Genomic DNA, 15,665 nt, shown 5'->3' with positions numbered 1-15,665 from the left:
AGGAAAGAGAGAAAACGAATTCTTGTATCTAAAGCTGATTTTTAAAACACCTCTAGCAGGAACAATAAGTGTGTTTCAGACTAATCTGTATGTGGTGGCTTTGGGCAGTTTAACAGGCCAGGCTGGGGAAAATGCTGTTTATTTGTTGGCAGTCATCATTTCACCTGATAGTTAATGAGATTCCAAGAGTGAAGAATCAATAAGAGACCTGCCTTTTCTCATTTCAGTTCACAGTGCACTTTTTCCTCTTTCAGGCTTCTTAAATTCTATAGCAAATACTTATCTTAAGAGCATATATTTGACTTCTTATTAAAATACAGACAAAGCATTTTAGAAATGGTATTTATTAGTCACTACACTATATGGCAACTCAACCACCAACCCCACATTTTTCTGCTTTTCTTCAAAAGATAATGTCTCCACACTGTCACATACGTAAGTATTGCTCTTTCTTCCAACACCTCCCTTTGATTACCTGGAGGAAGATATTGTAAAGGCAAGAGCATGGCTTTTGTTTTCAGGCATTTCTGGATTGAAATCTCAGCCCTATAACTTAGATGTAAGTTAGGCCAGTTACTTAACCGGGCTGAGGTTAAAATAAAGAAATAACTCTGACTCCATAGAATTGTATGGAATATAGAATAAACTAATGCTATTCTAATTTGAAAGGGCTTAGCACAAAGTATATACTAGTAGTCAAAAAACATCAGTTTATCTGTATCCTGCAGCCTCCCCAAGCCAACTTCTGTCACTGTCTGGCAGTCTGCTTGTATCACGAACACGGGAGGCATAGAACAAAAAAAGGGAAGGATACTTCGCTAGATAATGGAGCAGTGACAATTATTTGATTACGCTTTCTGCCATGTGACAATTTCTATTGCCTTGAAATTAATTCCAACATGCTTAAACTTTACTTTTTATTATGCCCTAAAACACTGAAATAAAAGACTGATTCCCTTGAATGTTAACCTCTCTTTGATTGATTCTTTAATTCTTAACTTGTCTCTAATCTTCTTCTCTTCTGAAAAATAATTATCATTCAAACAACTAGAAGAAAGTTATTGTGAGAATGAAATACTGAAAAAAAAAGAATTAAATACCTAGCAGCCAAAATATATATAGATGAGTTTCATTCTGCATTCCTAATTTTGCATCTCTGCCCAATATGTATTGTGCTACAGAGACTCTAAGAAACACATCATTTTCATTTGTTCTATGTTCTCTGTTCCTACACATCTGAGTTAAAAAATTAATTCAATGAACCTGGCTTTTTTTTTTTTTTTTTTTTTTTAGGTAAGGGCTTGTTCCCTTGTCATTGTTACAAAGCTAACTTATCTCCTAGCACCTCTTTTACTTTACCAAAGGGAATATAATAATGCTGGAAATAATGCTGGAAAGCATTAAAAAACAAAAAAATTCTCAAGGGTCTAAAGATGTATTGATGGAAAATATAATCCATTTATACTTATACCTTCAATGTAAGAAGAATAGTTGACAATGAAAAGTTTTCCAACCCACCTCTATGGTGAGATTTTTGAAATGTCAGATGTAATAAATGTATCACATCATTATTTGGAGGCTCTAAGAAAACGAGTGTTATGTGAGTATGAATTGGAAAGCCCCAAAGAAAGCATCCACGTCTGAAACTTCAAGATATTTTATGCAGAATTATACCTCAGAGATTTTCACAGTATTTTGAGGACTTTGGTAATATACCATTGTACAGTCTACTTGGTTTTCAGTGGAGGTAGGAAATTGATGGGTAGAGTATTTCTATATCCCATATCAATGCTTGCCAGCATTTTCATACACTTTGAATATTGAGTTACTTGTTTTTAAAGATATTTAAAACCTGTTCTGGTACATAAATATAACTCTATAACCACCTGACTGCTATATACATGATAAAAGGAAAGGTTATTCTGCACAAAGTCAACTTTTTACTAAAATTATTAAAGAAAAAATATATTTTAGGGGTGGGGAGTCATAGGAATTGTCAAAATTATATAATTAGTATTCCTAATACTCAATTCTTATTCTATGAGAAATGTATTTGCTTCTCTCATGAGCAGCTGATTCAAGGAGGGAAAAAGAATCAGTTTGATTCCTTGCTCAAAATAAAACAGAGCAGGGGAGATTTGCAGAGAGAATATGTGACTGTGTTTTAAAAAATTTAAAAGTGAAGAAAACTCAGGGCATTCCATTGTGATTATTTTCCTTATAGAACATACCTCATGCAAACTCTCATTCCTGCCATGATGACATGCTCTCCTGGTGAGATTTGGTTCAAGCTCTATGGCTTTTTATCCAACTTTAAAGTTTTTTACAAATTGCAGAATTGAAATCATACTGTGTTATAGATGACCACAAGAGGTCAGTTAGTCTATTCCTGTGTCTTTAGGCACAATCACTTTAACTGATGAGAGAAATTAACATGTCCTTTAATGTTAATCAATTCAGAGGAAGTTGGACTATACAGTTTTGGGTGGAGAGTTAGCCAATTCTACATCAATGACCTTCACCATCAGGAAGTGGTTAAAACCCTCATGTGGTAGTTTTTACCCATTGCCTCTGTTTGTTAAGACTGTGGAAAACAGCTAGCCACTTTCCCTTGAGCATTACAGGAACCCTTTTCATAAGGCACTGTCACTGGGAGACACAGAATTGCTTATGCCAAATTCAAAAAAAAATTTTTTTTTTAAGTTTAGGTCAAGGGACTGAGAAATATGAAGTAAGACTTGGTGTTGAAAGATTGGGCTTTTAAGATGCAGACAATGTGACCATGTACAAACTGTGAGGTAAATCTCAAAATGTCAGAGACCTGTTTATCCTAGTGTATGCGAGATCCAGGAATGGTTCAACTTGATATTATTTTGTATAGGTGTCTTATGGACTGTAAGTAATGACAACATTAAAATGAGAATAAATGCATAAAATCTAGCTGATTAAAGGTTTGGGTAGTGTTGAGTATGAGAGGCAAAAAGCAAGAAGAGAGGCAAAAAGCAAGAAGAGAAGCAAACATAACCCCGGTGACTGAGCATATTTGTTATAGGATATCATAAAGGCATTTGCCTAAATTAAGGAGCTAGTGGTGGACTCAGATACACAAACCCCAGCTAGCATGAAATGGAGATTTTCCTTGGAAATTAGAGCTTTTCTCCATTTCTTCATGCACAAAGTGCTTCTGATCCCATGGCGAGTGACTTGCTGGAGGCCCAGGAAAAGTACAGATAGTTCTCATTTCATCAGTCTACCAGCAGGATAGAACAGACTAATCATGCCAACCCAGCCCTCCTTGCCTCATGACTCCCTTCAGTGTAGGTCTTAATTTTAGTTCTCAACAGCACAATATCACAAATTAGGGGTTGCCTTAAATTTTTTACCCACTTGTGTATTTCTGGTGAGTGAAGAGGGAAACAACATCCAGAAGAAAACTGAGCTACACATGAAGATGAGTGATTTCAGGTCACTCCAGGACCTCCCCTTTCCATTTCCTCTATTGGTGGCTACTTTATGGGGAGTAAGATGTGTGACTCAATAGACCAGGTCTTAGTGAGCACAGGTGGATTTTAAAATGTGACTTCTTCAAGTGTATTTATAACCCTGGGACATATAAAGGCTGAAATCCAATACTTGATATGGAATTTTTAATTTTAAGGTTTCAATAGTGTGTTACGAAGTGAAAAGCATATATCTCTTTAGCCTTTACAACTTTATTTTACTTCTCATTGGTTGAGAGATTTATTTAATATTTCCCTAAACTGAGGAACTTCATACATTTTATTGTCTTGCAAAGATAACTGTTTCCTATGACTAGCTCATTTTTAGAATACTGATTTGCTCTTTCAGAAATATAGCACTGAACTTATTTTGAATTTTGTATATAAGGAGCATTACACGGTCCAAGTCTGTAGAAATGTGATTTCCAATCAATAGTTATTTTGCAACATATGTTTGTCAATAAGCCACTTTGAAACAACTTGAATATAAAACTATTAAAAGGGAATAAATTCAGAAAATAATGAAATCCATACTCTAGAGATTTTATACATTTTTAGAACACTTAAATATATGAGAAGGGCCCTTAAGGTATGTAACTGACTTAATTTTATCCCGATATTTCCATTTATATATCTAATATTTATTACCACCTCAAAAACAGTCGTTCAGAATGTTACAGTTCATACTTACGATTTTTCCATTGTGTTCATATTATGTGGTAGATTTATTTCTCCCAACTCCATGCTTTCTTCCCTGAAGCTTATACAACCACACTCTTTGCTCTGTGACTTCCAGTGCCTTCCCAGAGGCAGCATCTACTTCTCCACCCCTTGTCTGGATTGGCCATGTGACTCCCTTTAGCCAACAGGATGTGACTAGATAAAATGTATGCCCAAGTCCATGGGGATGCTTTAAATGTGCTATCATGGATTGGTCTGCTCTCTTGTACTTCTATTATCTGTCACGAGGACAGCGTGTCCCCGCTGGGGGATGTTCCTTCAGTGCTGGAAGGGGAGAGCAGAGCTGAGCATTGCTGTGAGGAGCCCCGTGCAGCCAAGTGGAAGGACAGCAAGTCTGCAGCCTGCATGCTGCGTAAGTGAGAAATAAGTTTTTTTTGCTGTAAGCCACTGAAACTTTGGGCCTATTTGTTGCTATGGTAAAAATTAATGAATATGCCAAGTTTCATATTATTTCTTTTTCCCTTTTCTTTGTTTTTGTTTTCATTTGTTTGTTCGTATTGCCTTTAGAATATGGAGCATATTTTTTAAACCTCCCCAGTGTTAGCCCTGAGGATACTTTGGGGCAAACCTAATTACTGAAAATAAACAAAAGTCATCTGGAGACAAGTCTGGTGAATTAGATGGGTGATCAATTTGAGTATAACATTTTAGATCAAAAAAAACTATAAAAGTAATAAAAACGGCTTTCTTCTATGGATCCTAAAAAGCCCCAAAGTGTATTTCAAAAATGATTTGATCTGGTTCATTTGGACATGTATATTAGGTTATACTGCTAAAATTTTATTGTTATTTTATTACACTAACATACTGTTTGGCTCATTTAAAAGTGTGAATAGGCTTATGTACCATCTGCTGTCTGTCCAGCCAAGTGTTTGAGTATCGAATAGGAAATTCTCTCTGAGTAAAAATGCACTAATGAGTGCAATAGGGCAATGGCAAGTCTTTTTTAAAAGACTTACGTAACACAGGACTAGACAAATCTAACACATTACCGGACAAAGGGTCTGATGGCTGAGGGCAGTGAGGGAGGCAGTACACCTGGCAGTTTGGGAAACTGAGCTCTGCTCTAATGGTAACAGCTGGAAGACTAAGATGGCTAAATAGGGAGGGGATCAATGGTTTTGGACAAGGAAGCATCTATCCATATCAGCATTTAATGGAACTCCCTTTATTGCCCTGGAGTTGGCGACCAAGACCCAAGATTAAAGAAAAGAGAGTATCCTATGTTTTAAGAATAGCCAAAGAAACAACTGGAAGTCAGAGAACTCTTCGAGGTTTATTGGGAGATGGCCAAAATGGCTATGATACACCAAGTGTTATTGCCCCTCCTGGACCTTAGTATATATTTGCAAGCGGGGGTAAAGGAAAGGGCTGTTTGAGAGTCATGAGTCATCAGCTTAGTGAGGAATAGAGTGGATCCGCTATCCCCACTCATCCTTGCAAAGTCCAGTGAGGAGGGAAGCTCAGAGATACCCATTGATTCAGATGTGTGCAAGAATGGGAGACTATTGCCTCATTCCCAGGTTAGATTTCTGCTCTAAAAGAGGGTTTGTTGAAAGACAGGATAGCAAAGGAGCAGCCTGCATTTTTGCACCCTAACTGGCCAAGCAAGGATGTGTGAATTTCTCAAGGTTCAAATAAACACATGTAAGGTAATTAAATGTGATCCACTCCTGTGTAGGAAGAGGTTGAGCCAAAGGCAGATCTCCTGGTGGGAAGCCCTGCAAGGCTACCCAAGATACACACTCAGATGAGGTAGCCAGCTTTGACAGTGAACCCAGAGCGGGCCTTGATGGAAAGTCAGAGACAACAGACAGGGGATTTTACTTGCTTGCCTCAACAAGTGTGAGGGTCACTTTCCTCTTTCTCTTTTTTTCCCACTCCAAAGTCAAGAAAAGCTAGAACTAGAAGACAGAGAGAAGAGGAGTGAAACAGCAGACAATATTCTCCCCACCACAAGTCCCCCAAGCTAAAGCTTGGCTGGTGCTGGAGAATGGGGAGGAGGTATGTGTCAAACTGGAGAAGAAAACAGAGTTTTAAATTGGACAAAAGTGGTGAAAAGTTTTTTGTTATCTAAAAGTGATCAGGAAACTATGGAATCTACCCTGGTTTTAATTAGAGAATGTAAAAGGGCAAAAGTAGTATTTTTAAAATAATAAAAACTTTTATTGGAGACCTACCAATACCAAGCTCAGCCAGTTTAAAGAAAACTAGGCGAGACCGTTAAACATCTACAAGTCAGTGCAGGAAGAAACATAGCTTCGGAAAATGCACTGATTGCACTGCACGAGAGAAAAAGCCTCAACATGCAGAACGAAAACTGGGGAATCTTGCCCCCCAAATCTTCAGAGAGTTGGCTGAGATTTGTCTTTTTGCCTTTCTTCATCCCCGTGCAGCCACTCGCTGCTCTTATAGAGCATTGCCGATTCTGGCTTCATTTGTGGATGATCATTGTTAAGCACAGAACTGTGTTCAAGAAATCAAAGTTGTTTCGTCAAGAAATAGGTTATTAACACTGAATATATGTGGATATATAGGTATATATTTACTGTTATAATTGATACTTTATCATCATATCAAAATCTTTAACAGTTATGACCAGTTGCATAGTTAATTATAAGCTTAAATGGTATTTTTCTGAATGAAAATTAGCCATAGATGGTACCCAGTTTGCGTACACACTTGTAATCAGGATGACTGTTACACTGCAATGTTGCTCTATTAGGATCATCTGGAAGCTATGAAGGAAAAAAAAAAAAAACTATGCTGAGCAGGTAAGTTTCCCTGAATAAGATTCTTAAATCCATAATTAGGAATCAGAGCCTGTTCCCACTCATCTTGCTGAGGGATATAGTCAATTTGGGAGATACAGGTAAATAAATAAAACTCCTTCCAATCCACTCATATGTATTCAAATGTTCACATGTTTAATATACTGAATGATGTGATATCAGAGATCAGAAACTCTCCTCCTCCTCTCATTCCAACACACACTTCTGCTTTAGGGTAAGTTATTTTATTCAAATCATTTTCCTTAGCTTAGCACCAAGCTGTGAATGGCTATCAGTGACCTCTCTCAGCCCCCACTGTTATACTCCTTACGTGCTTACTAACCCTAAAACAAAACAAAACAAAACAAAACAGGTGGGATTTTGGCCCTGGGCACACTTTAGAAGAGATAGCTTTCTATGAGACCCTCCTGTAATGCCTTTCGCTTTTTTCTCATTCTGGTTTTATCCCCTCCCTGATCCCCAAGAATCCCTCAGATCCTGCCACTCTTCCTTTGCCAAAAACTCCACCTAGCTCTGCTCTCTCCTGTTGTGTCCTGGGATCCCAGTTAGTCCTTGTTTTCCTTACTCCAGTCAAACACATGTCTCTCACTGTAAATTACACTCATATTCTCAGAGAATTATATTACATTAGCATAGAGCTGAACCCCATTTTGAGATAATCCCTCCCACCCGTCCCGTCACATTTATTAGGTGAGGAAACTGAAAGATTAAGAGACCTGCCTAAGGTCCTTAGGACTAGAACCCTCAGTTCTTAACCATTGCTCCAGGCACTTTCCACAGCACCATATTTTGTGTCTGTTATGGACCAAATGTTTGTGTCCCCACAAAAATTTGTGTGTTGAAGCTCTAATTCCCAATGTGGTGATATTGGAGTTAGAACCTTTGGGAGGTGATTAAGTTTAGATAAGGCCATGACAGTGGGGTCCTATAATTAGATTATTGCCCTTATAAGAAGAAGAGACTGGAGCTCTGCCAGGTGAGGATATGGAGAAGGCATCCAGCGTCCATCCCTGAACCAGGAAGAGGGCCCTCACAGGGAATTCAAATTGGCCGGCACCTCAGTCTTAGACTTCCCAGCCTCCAGAACTGTGAAAAATAAATTCCTGTTGTTTAAGGCACACAGTCTATGTTACTTTTTATTGCAGCCTGAGCTGATTAACACAGTGTCCTAAAAAACAGTAAAACATGACTTGGAAGATGATTTTCCACTTGCATCACCTCTGGCAAGAAACGTAATGCTTTAGCTCTTCACTTTCCTACTCTGTAAAATGTTGGAGTTTGTGAGGTTCGGTAAGATACCTTCCAGCTCTAGGGCTCCATGACTGTAATACTTAATGAACTTACCCAGCATTTATGCCAGGCATTTTCCAAGCATTTTACGTAGCTGTGTTAGGTAATCCTCACATCCGCTCCAGGTAACGTGATTCCTTCCATTTTACAGATGAGGATATTATGGTTTATAGAGGTCAAATAACTTGTCCAGAGTCACCCAATCTGTGGACCAGGGATTCAAATGCAAGTTTATCTGACTCCAAAGCCTTTGCTGTTCACCATCATGCTGTACCACCTCCTGATATCCTAACACAGATACCAGCTGACGATTTAGCCCGAGACTAACACACAATCTAGAAATTCGCTTTTTGCTACTTTCTTATTATGTTTCTCTTTAATATCTTTCTCTTACTTCCTGTTTCCTAACCCTCAGAAATCTCATGCTCTCCTTATTTCTTTCTTTCCAAAGTTCCTCATTTAATTTTGTCCTGCTACCTACAAATTCCCTGCCAAAGCCACCAACAAATGCTAATAATGTTTTCCCTTCTGCTTTTAACATTTTTTTGAACTTTTAAAGAAGAGCTTGTTAACCTAAATATATTTTTGTGTAAAATACTTATAAGCAGGAATACTTTTCTCTCCCCTACCTCGCCTGTAAAAAGAATAGAATATGTGGATCTACTTTGATAATGCAAGTAATACACTCACCTCTGCTCTGTCCTTCCTCACTTTAAAAAGTGAGACCAACCCCACAACTTCAAAGGATCTGGACTTTTGTGGTTTCTTTATACAAGTGGTGGTGCTGAGTGGGGCTAGGAGAGCGGAAGGAGAAGATGCTGAATTGAAAGTAACACCCTGCTTGCACTTGGGAACCTAAAAACCCTGTTGAGCTGTGCACACACAACAGATGTGCCTTGAGCTACCCACCTTAACTGGGCCTGTGGTGCCAGATAACTCCAGGTTGTGGCAGGAGAGAAATACGGAGTCATTAACAACAGCATGTGTGCCAAAATAAAATAAATTCTGCTTGACATCTAATTAATGTTCAAATCCATGCTTGTGGAATTTTAAACTAGTCCAATAGATGTCTACATTTTCCCTTACTTACATTTGAAAATATGGTTCTGAACTGAGTTCCTAAACTCAGCCTTTTTTTATATATATATATATTTTTTTTTCTGAATACATACATAGTTACTTTAAAAGCAGTGTAAGCAACTTTTTCATAAAGTTTCCTTAACAAAATTTCTTTTAACGGCAAAGCAATTCCTTTGCTATATGAATGTCTCATAAGAACAGCAACCTAATAATAAAAATCCTCTTTACCCCTCGGCCTTTTGTTCTTGCACAGCTCTCTGGTGAAAGTTGGATAATCATTACACTGTGCAGTGAACAAGTCATGTGTTTGAACACAGCCGGAGGGGCAGGTGTACAGGGCTAAGGCAAAGCTTGCTTTGAAATACCTAGCTTCCCCAGAACCCGGTCGCATCAGAACCTCAGTTTCAAATCACAGCTGGGGCGGCCGTTTCACTCTTCATTCTTCAGAGGCACGGATAGCGTGGTTTATTCTGCGAGGATATTAAAGATTCCCTGAGATACTCTCCATAAGATCTGGAGCTGTGTTTGATGTCCTGAGAAAATTTCTGGGACATTCTTGCTCACTGTCATGAAACAGCGTGTCTCCTGAAGTCAGCAAGCACCATTTAATCCCTCTCCTTTTAGAAATTCAATACAGCCTTACAGATGTTCTAGGAAGCCTCTATAACCTACCTGGTTAATTTTCTGTCGATTTCTGTGATGCTGTTGTTGTCGTTTTGGCTGTTGTTCAGGTTGTACTTGCCAGCCAGGGATAATCGCCCTATCCACTATATCGTATGAATGTGGAAAGAGGACTAAGCCTATTCCATCTCCAGTGCTCTCTGTATGCACAAGTAACTTAGCAGTTCCAACCTCAGTCTTTCCATTTCTAAAATGATAATAATGATTGTCCTATCATCAGATCTATGTTTCTGTTATGGACTGAATTGTGTTCCCCAAATTCTTCTGTTGAAGCCCTAACTCCCAACGTGACTGTATTTGGAGACAGGCCTTTAAGGAGGTAATTAAGATGAAATGAGGCCATAACGGTGTGGACATAATCCAACAGGACTAGTGTTCACATAAGAAGAGGAAGAGACACCGGGTAAGTGTGCACACAGAAAAAAGGCCATGTGAGGACCCAGTGAGAAGGTGGGCTGTCAGTAAGACAGGAAGTCTGTTTTCAGGTCTTACCAGTAACCAACCCTTCAGCACCTTGACCTTGGACTTCTAGCTTCCAGAATTGGAAGAAAATAAATTTTTACTGTTTCAGTCACCCAGTCTGTGGTACTCTGATATGGCAGCCCTAACAGACTAATATAGTTTCCAACCTAGAGCTCATTTTTCCAATCCAGACCTACATGTTCATCTGTCTACAAGATATCATTCTTGGATTTTCTTAAGGCATCTATCTTAACCTTAACATGACTAATTTCATCATCATTCCCCCCAATACCTGCCTCTTTACCTGAATTACTGATCTCCATGAATATAACCGCCAGCTTTCCATCACACTAACTAAAAATGAGACATGATTCTTCTCTCACCTTCATCACAATATCAAATTTGTTACCATGTCCCATTATGTTTATCATCTAAATAGCTCTCAAATCTAATTTCTTCTCTCTGCACATACTGACAGGATTTAATTGAGGCCTTAATTTCTTGAAGGTATTACCTGAATCTACTGGTACTTGATTTTCCTACCACCTGCATTTTTACTTTTTTTCTGGCTTAAATTAGTTCTCTTAGTCTAATAAGTCCTGTTCTAGTGATTAAAATCCATATAGCCTCAGGATAAAATATAAAATCCTTAGTGTAACAGGGCACTTGATGATTTAGTGCATCTACATCTTAAAGTCTTATCTCTTATTCCCATTCATGTTTTTCCATCCCAAACACAAAGTACTACTTATAAAAAGTTATCTCCTCTGCTTTCACAGGCTATAATGCTTTTGTATTGCCCCATCCCCTGTGTCTGAAATGATATTTCAATATGCCAACATCTGTTTATCCTTTAATATTTAACTTAATTAGCACTTTTTCTAGAAAGTCTTTCTTAATTTTTTCCAATCTTGGGCACGTGTGCAGCATCCTCTCTGTAAGGGTGAAGTATTTTCCTGTATCCATTATTCTTACAACACTTACTGTGTTTTTTAAAAGGGTGTTTTAATTGCTTGTTTTTTTTTGATCTCTCTCTTACTAGACTTTAAATTCTTTTTCTTTTTTAAAAAATTTTATTGGAATAGACTTTAAATTCTTTAAGGGAAGGATTATGATTTTACACTCTTGTGTTCTAACAGAGTTTCCGATCATGACAATAGCCAGTCAATATTTGTTGAAAAAATAAATTGACTATTAAATTAAATAAACTTTGTCTTAAAATCGGTTTCTTCTATTTCTTGATTAAAATTTTAGGATGTGAACTAATTTGTTAATAACTCTGGAATTATAGCATCCTTTTAAATTATGTTTTCATGTGCTATTTCCTCTAATCTCCAAAAAGTTTAATATTACACATATATACACATATATTTAAACTATATTTATTAACCTACACATTAATTAATATATATTTGAGAATTTTGAAACATTCCAAGCAATTACTAGAGATTCTCCATCATATTGTGATTTGAGAGCTCAGATCATGGGGAAGAAGTATTGGAGGAATTTCTACTGAGCAGAAACAACTAAGTCCTCTACACATGAGTGAGTTCCGTTCCTGAGAGCAAGTTTGTAAGTCCAATTTGTTCATAAGTTCAACGAAGTTAGTCTAAGTACCCAACTAACAGAATCGGCTATATAGTACTGTACTGTAATAGGTTTATAATACTTTTCAGACAAATAATACATAAAAAACAAACACAAAAAATAAAGAAAACATTTTTAATCTTACAGTACAGTACCTTGAAAAGTACAGTAGTACCAGCTACATCACTGCTGCTTATACGCTTGCTTCTGGACATCCTGGGTTTGAAATAAAGATACTGTACTACTGTACTCTACACAGTACTGTACAGTAAAGTACACAAAAGCACAACCACTTGTAGAGGATCATGCTTGTGACAATGTACGCCAGACACGTGAACTAACTTACATGATTGGACATGCGAATGCATGTTCACATCTTTGAAAGCTCACAACTTGAAGGTTTGTATGTAGGGGACTTCACCTAATTAAATGGACTTAGTTGAGGATGGTCATATTGAAAGTACTTCACTGGCAAAGGTACATGAGCTACGAGGCAGGTAATTTGTAGAGAAGCTATCTTCCAAAGCACTTTTCTGTTTGATAAACTATGCCATTTTAGAATTGGATTTTCCTGTATCTCAGAGGGAAAATTACAAATGTAAGAAAAAAGTACTGTATGGTTGTGAGCAAGAATGTGTCTGTGTGGGAGAGTGGATCTATTTAGGTGAGTAATCAGAGCATTTATTTCCAGAGAATTTCCAAAAGCTTGTTGTATGATATTTAGATTGGATGTTAAAAATAATGTTGGTACAAAAAAAGTCAGACTGTAAAATTTAGTCTTAAGATGTGAGCAGTTATAATAATTAAAAAAATGTTTATCTACCCAAATTAAAATGGCCTGTAACAACCTAAGGGTGGTTTTTATTCCTATTGTTATTTTGGGTGGGGGCCTCCAAGTCTTTTCCACTTTGGACAACCAAATCATCTAGTCTTTTATGGGACTCTCCTTTCATAACTCATCCTTTAAGAAAAGTTTCAGGAGCTTACTTTAACGAGACTCTCTATTTGTCTCAGAAATCAACAGTGGAGTTTGGATGATAGTGCTCAAAGGGCTGATAACTGAAATTGCTTTGGAATAAATTAGTTAGGAATTTTCTATTTTTTTTTTTTAATGATACACACATTAAAAAAAAAAGAACAAGTAGTTTACTGTTCACATTTCTTAGGAAATAACATTTACACTTAGCCAGGATTTAAAAATTATTCATTTGAATTCTGAACCAAATATTTACATGCTCTATTTTTGGAGGTGTTCTTCCCTAAATTAGTATTTTATGTTAGCCAAATCCAATAATGCTTAACTTCTTATTTTCCTTTTTTCATGCTTTAACATTTTTTCTGTTTCCCTCTATTTCAATTAGCAGCAGAACAAAATAACTGATTTATTTTAATGATTTTTCTGTTTACAGTGTAATGATTTTTTCACAAATGAGGAAAACAGGCTGATGAGAGGATAAGTTGATAATTAATTTTGCTCATTTCGTTTCCTAAGAATTCTGGAAAAGTATAAATAGACAAAGAATCCAGCAAGAGAAAGTTTATTATTTTTGCATGATAAATTCTGCTTCAGGGAACTTCATTCATGGTCTCATTTCTCTATCTCCGGATTGGTAATACCATTGGTAATCAATTAAGAAGTTGTAATTTCAGTTTGAAGGCTTTGAAATATAAGCAAAAAACAAGCCAAGAACTCAGACATATCTGAGAGTGTAACGTCGTTGGGCCATTTAATTGCTGTGTGACTTTCGTTCTCTGATTTAACCTCTCTGAGCCTCAACGGTATCTAATGACTGCTATGAGGGCTAAATGATACAATTCAGGAGAGTATCTAGTGAAAATCTGACATTACTATCAGCTCAATAGTAACAGTAGTTGTTCTTGCTATTCCTAGAAATACACAGTTTGAATTCTAGTTTATATTTCTCTAGATTTCATAAATATTTTTGGTTACAATGTGGCTCATTTTACAACAAATGTTTTTCTAAACATGACCTAATGGAAAACTTAAGCTTTTCTCAATCAGAATAGCTGCTGAATTAAAGATATTTCTTATTTGAATGCTATTTAGCCAACATGCTCAGTTTAATAAAAAATTAGGAAGAATGGTGGAGAGCTTTCTCCACTGTTCAAGACCAGTCTGGTCCCAAGGATATTCAAGTTCAGTATCCTCAGTTTGTTTTATATCATTATCAAAAGTACTAGCAAAACAACCACTGGAATAACAAAGAGAATAAACATATAGTAACAACAACAATCACTTAAGTCAAGGCACCAATGTACGAACAGTAATGTAACTGATTCAGCAGGCACTCTAAAGTGACCATTATTACTGATAAGACTTAATATATATGAGTATTTTTCTTAGTTTCAAAACATATACTGAGTAGTTGCTCCAGACATATTTACACTTGACCCACATAGCTGTGCTTGTTGTTTTTGATATTTGACCTGAATTGGTTGAGCATGCAAAGAAGTAGCAGTCAAGCATAAGATAGAAATCAACTTTGGAAACTCCCACATCATATAAATGGCTAGACTGGCCCAGATATGTGAGGGCATTTTGTCTTTTCATAAGACACAACCTATCACTTGTAGGTTAACATTTGCACAGTAGTGAGAAAATAAGTATTTCTTTCAGTGTTTGCCCAATAAAAAATACCCCGAAAACATAAGCTGTAAAATGGGAGTTGGGCTATAGAAAGTTTTATGGAAATGATTTTATTTGGAAGTTTTTTTTTTTTTTAAGCAGCACACATTTTTAAACAAAATCTTATTTAGAACCATCTTCTTCCTCCCACCTCTCTCTTATTAGGAAAACAGATAAAAAGAGATTTGCCCAATTGAGAATGAGGTAGGCAGCTGCCTAGACCAATGGTTGGTTTTGGTCTCCCCTTTCACACTCTGAGATAGCTCCAGGGAATTTTGTGGTTTGAAAGAACACATGTTTAAAACATACTGGAATAGATAAACTTTTCTATTTTTATAGATTTAATGGTTGAGGCCGAGAGAGAAATAGTGATTTGTTCTAGTTTATGCAACTACCTTATTTATTTTATTCAAAAGATAGATACTAAGCGTCTACACAGACCCTGATAATACAGTAGTGACCAAAACATGACAGTGCAACAGTGACCAAGACATAGTGGTGATCATGATGACCAAAATTCTTATGGCCATGGAGTTAACATTATAGTGCGGAAAGACAGATGTTAAACAAATATGAAAATGGATTAGCAAGATAATTTTAAGGTGTCAAATAAAGTGACTGGAATGCAGACCTTTAGATAGCTGATAAGTACAGCCAGTAAAAGAACATCTTTAGACACAAATCCAGAGTCCCCAAAATACAATTAAAATATCTGCAGATGTTTAATTTCTAAGATGGGGATACACTTTAAAGAAAGATACTTTAAGCAAAAGTGAAAGAATTACAAACATGTAATTACAACCACTTCTTGAACTAAATCAACTGCTTAATCTGTTTCATATTTTTATACATTTGAACATACTTTTTGAATCAAGAAATGCAGAA

At 36.7% G+C, this 15,665-nt stretch overlaps 1 protein-coding gene across 2 annotated transcripts in view; it reads right to left on the bottom strand.

The window, feature by feature from the left end:
* PIK3C2G (phosphatidylinositol-4-phosphate 3-kinase catalytic subunit type 2 gamma) overlaps positions 1 to 15,665 on the bottom strand; it is a 354,208-nt gene that overhangs the window by 148,899 nt on the left and 189,644 nt on the right. The window lies entirely within an intron of this gene.

This window comes from Balaenoptera musculus, chromosome 10, assembly GCF_009873245.2.
Source record: "Balaenoptera musculus isolate JJ_BM4_2016_0621 chromosome 10, mBalMus1.pri.v3, whole genome shotgun sequence".
Classification (NCBI taxonomy): Eukaryota; Metazoa; Chordata; class Mammalia; order Artiodactyla; family Balaenopteridae; genus Balaenoptera; species Balaenoptera musculus.
This window is presented reverse-complemented; position numbering and strand designations above follow the sequence as displayed.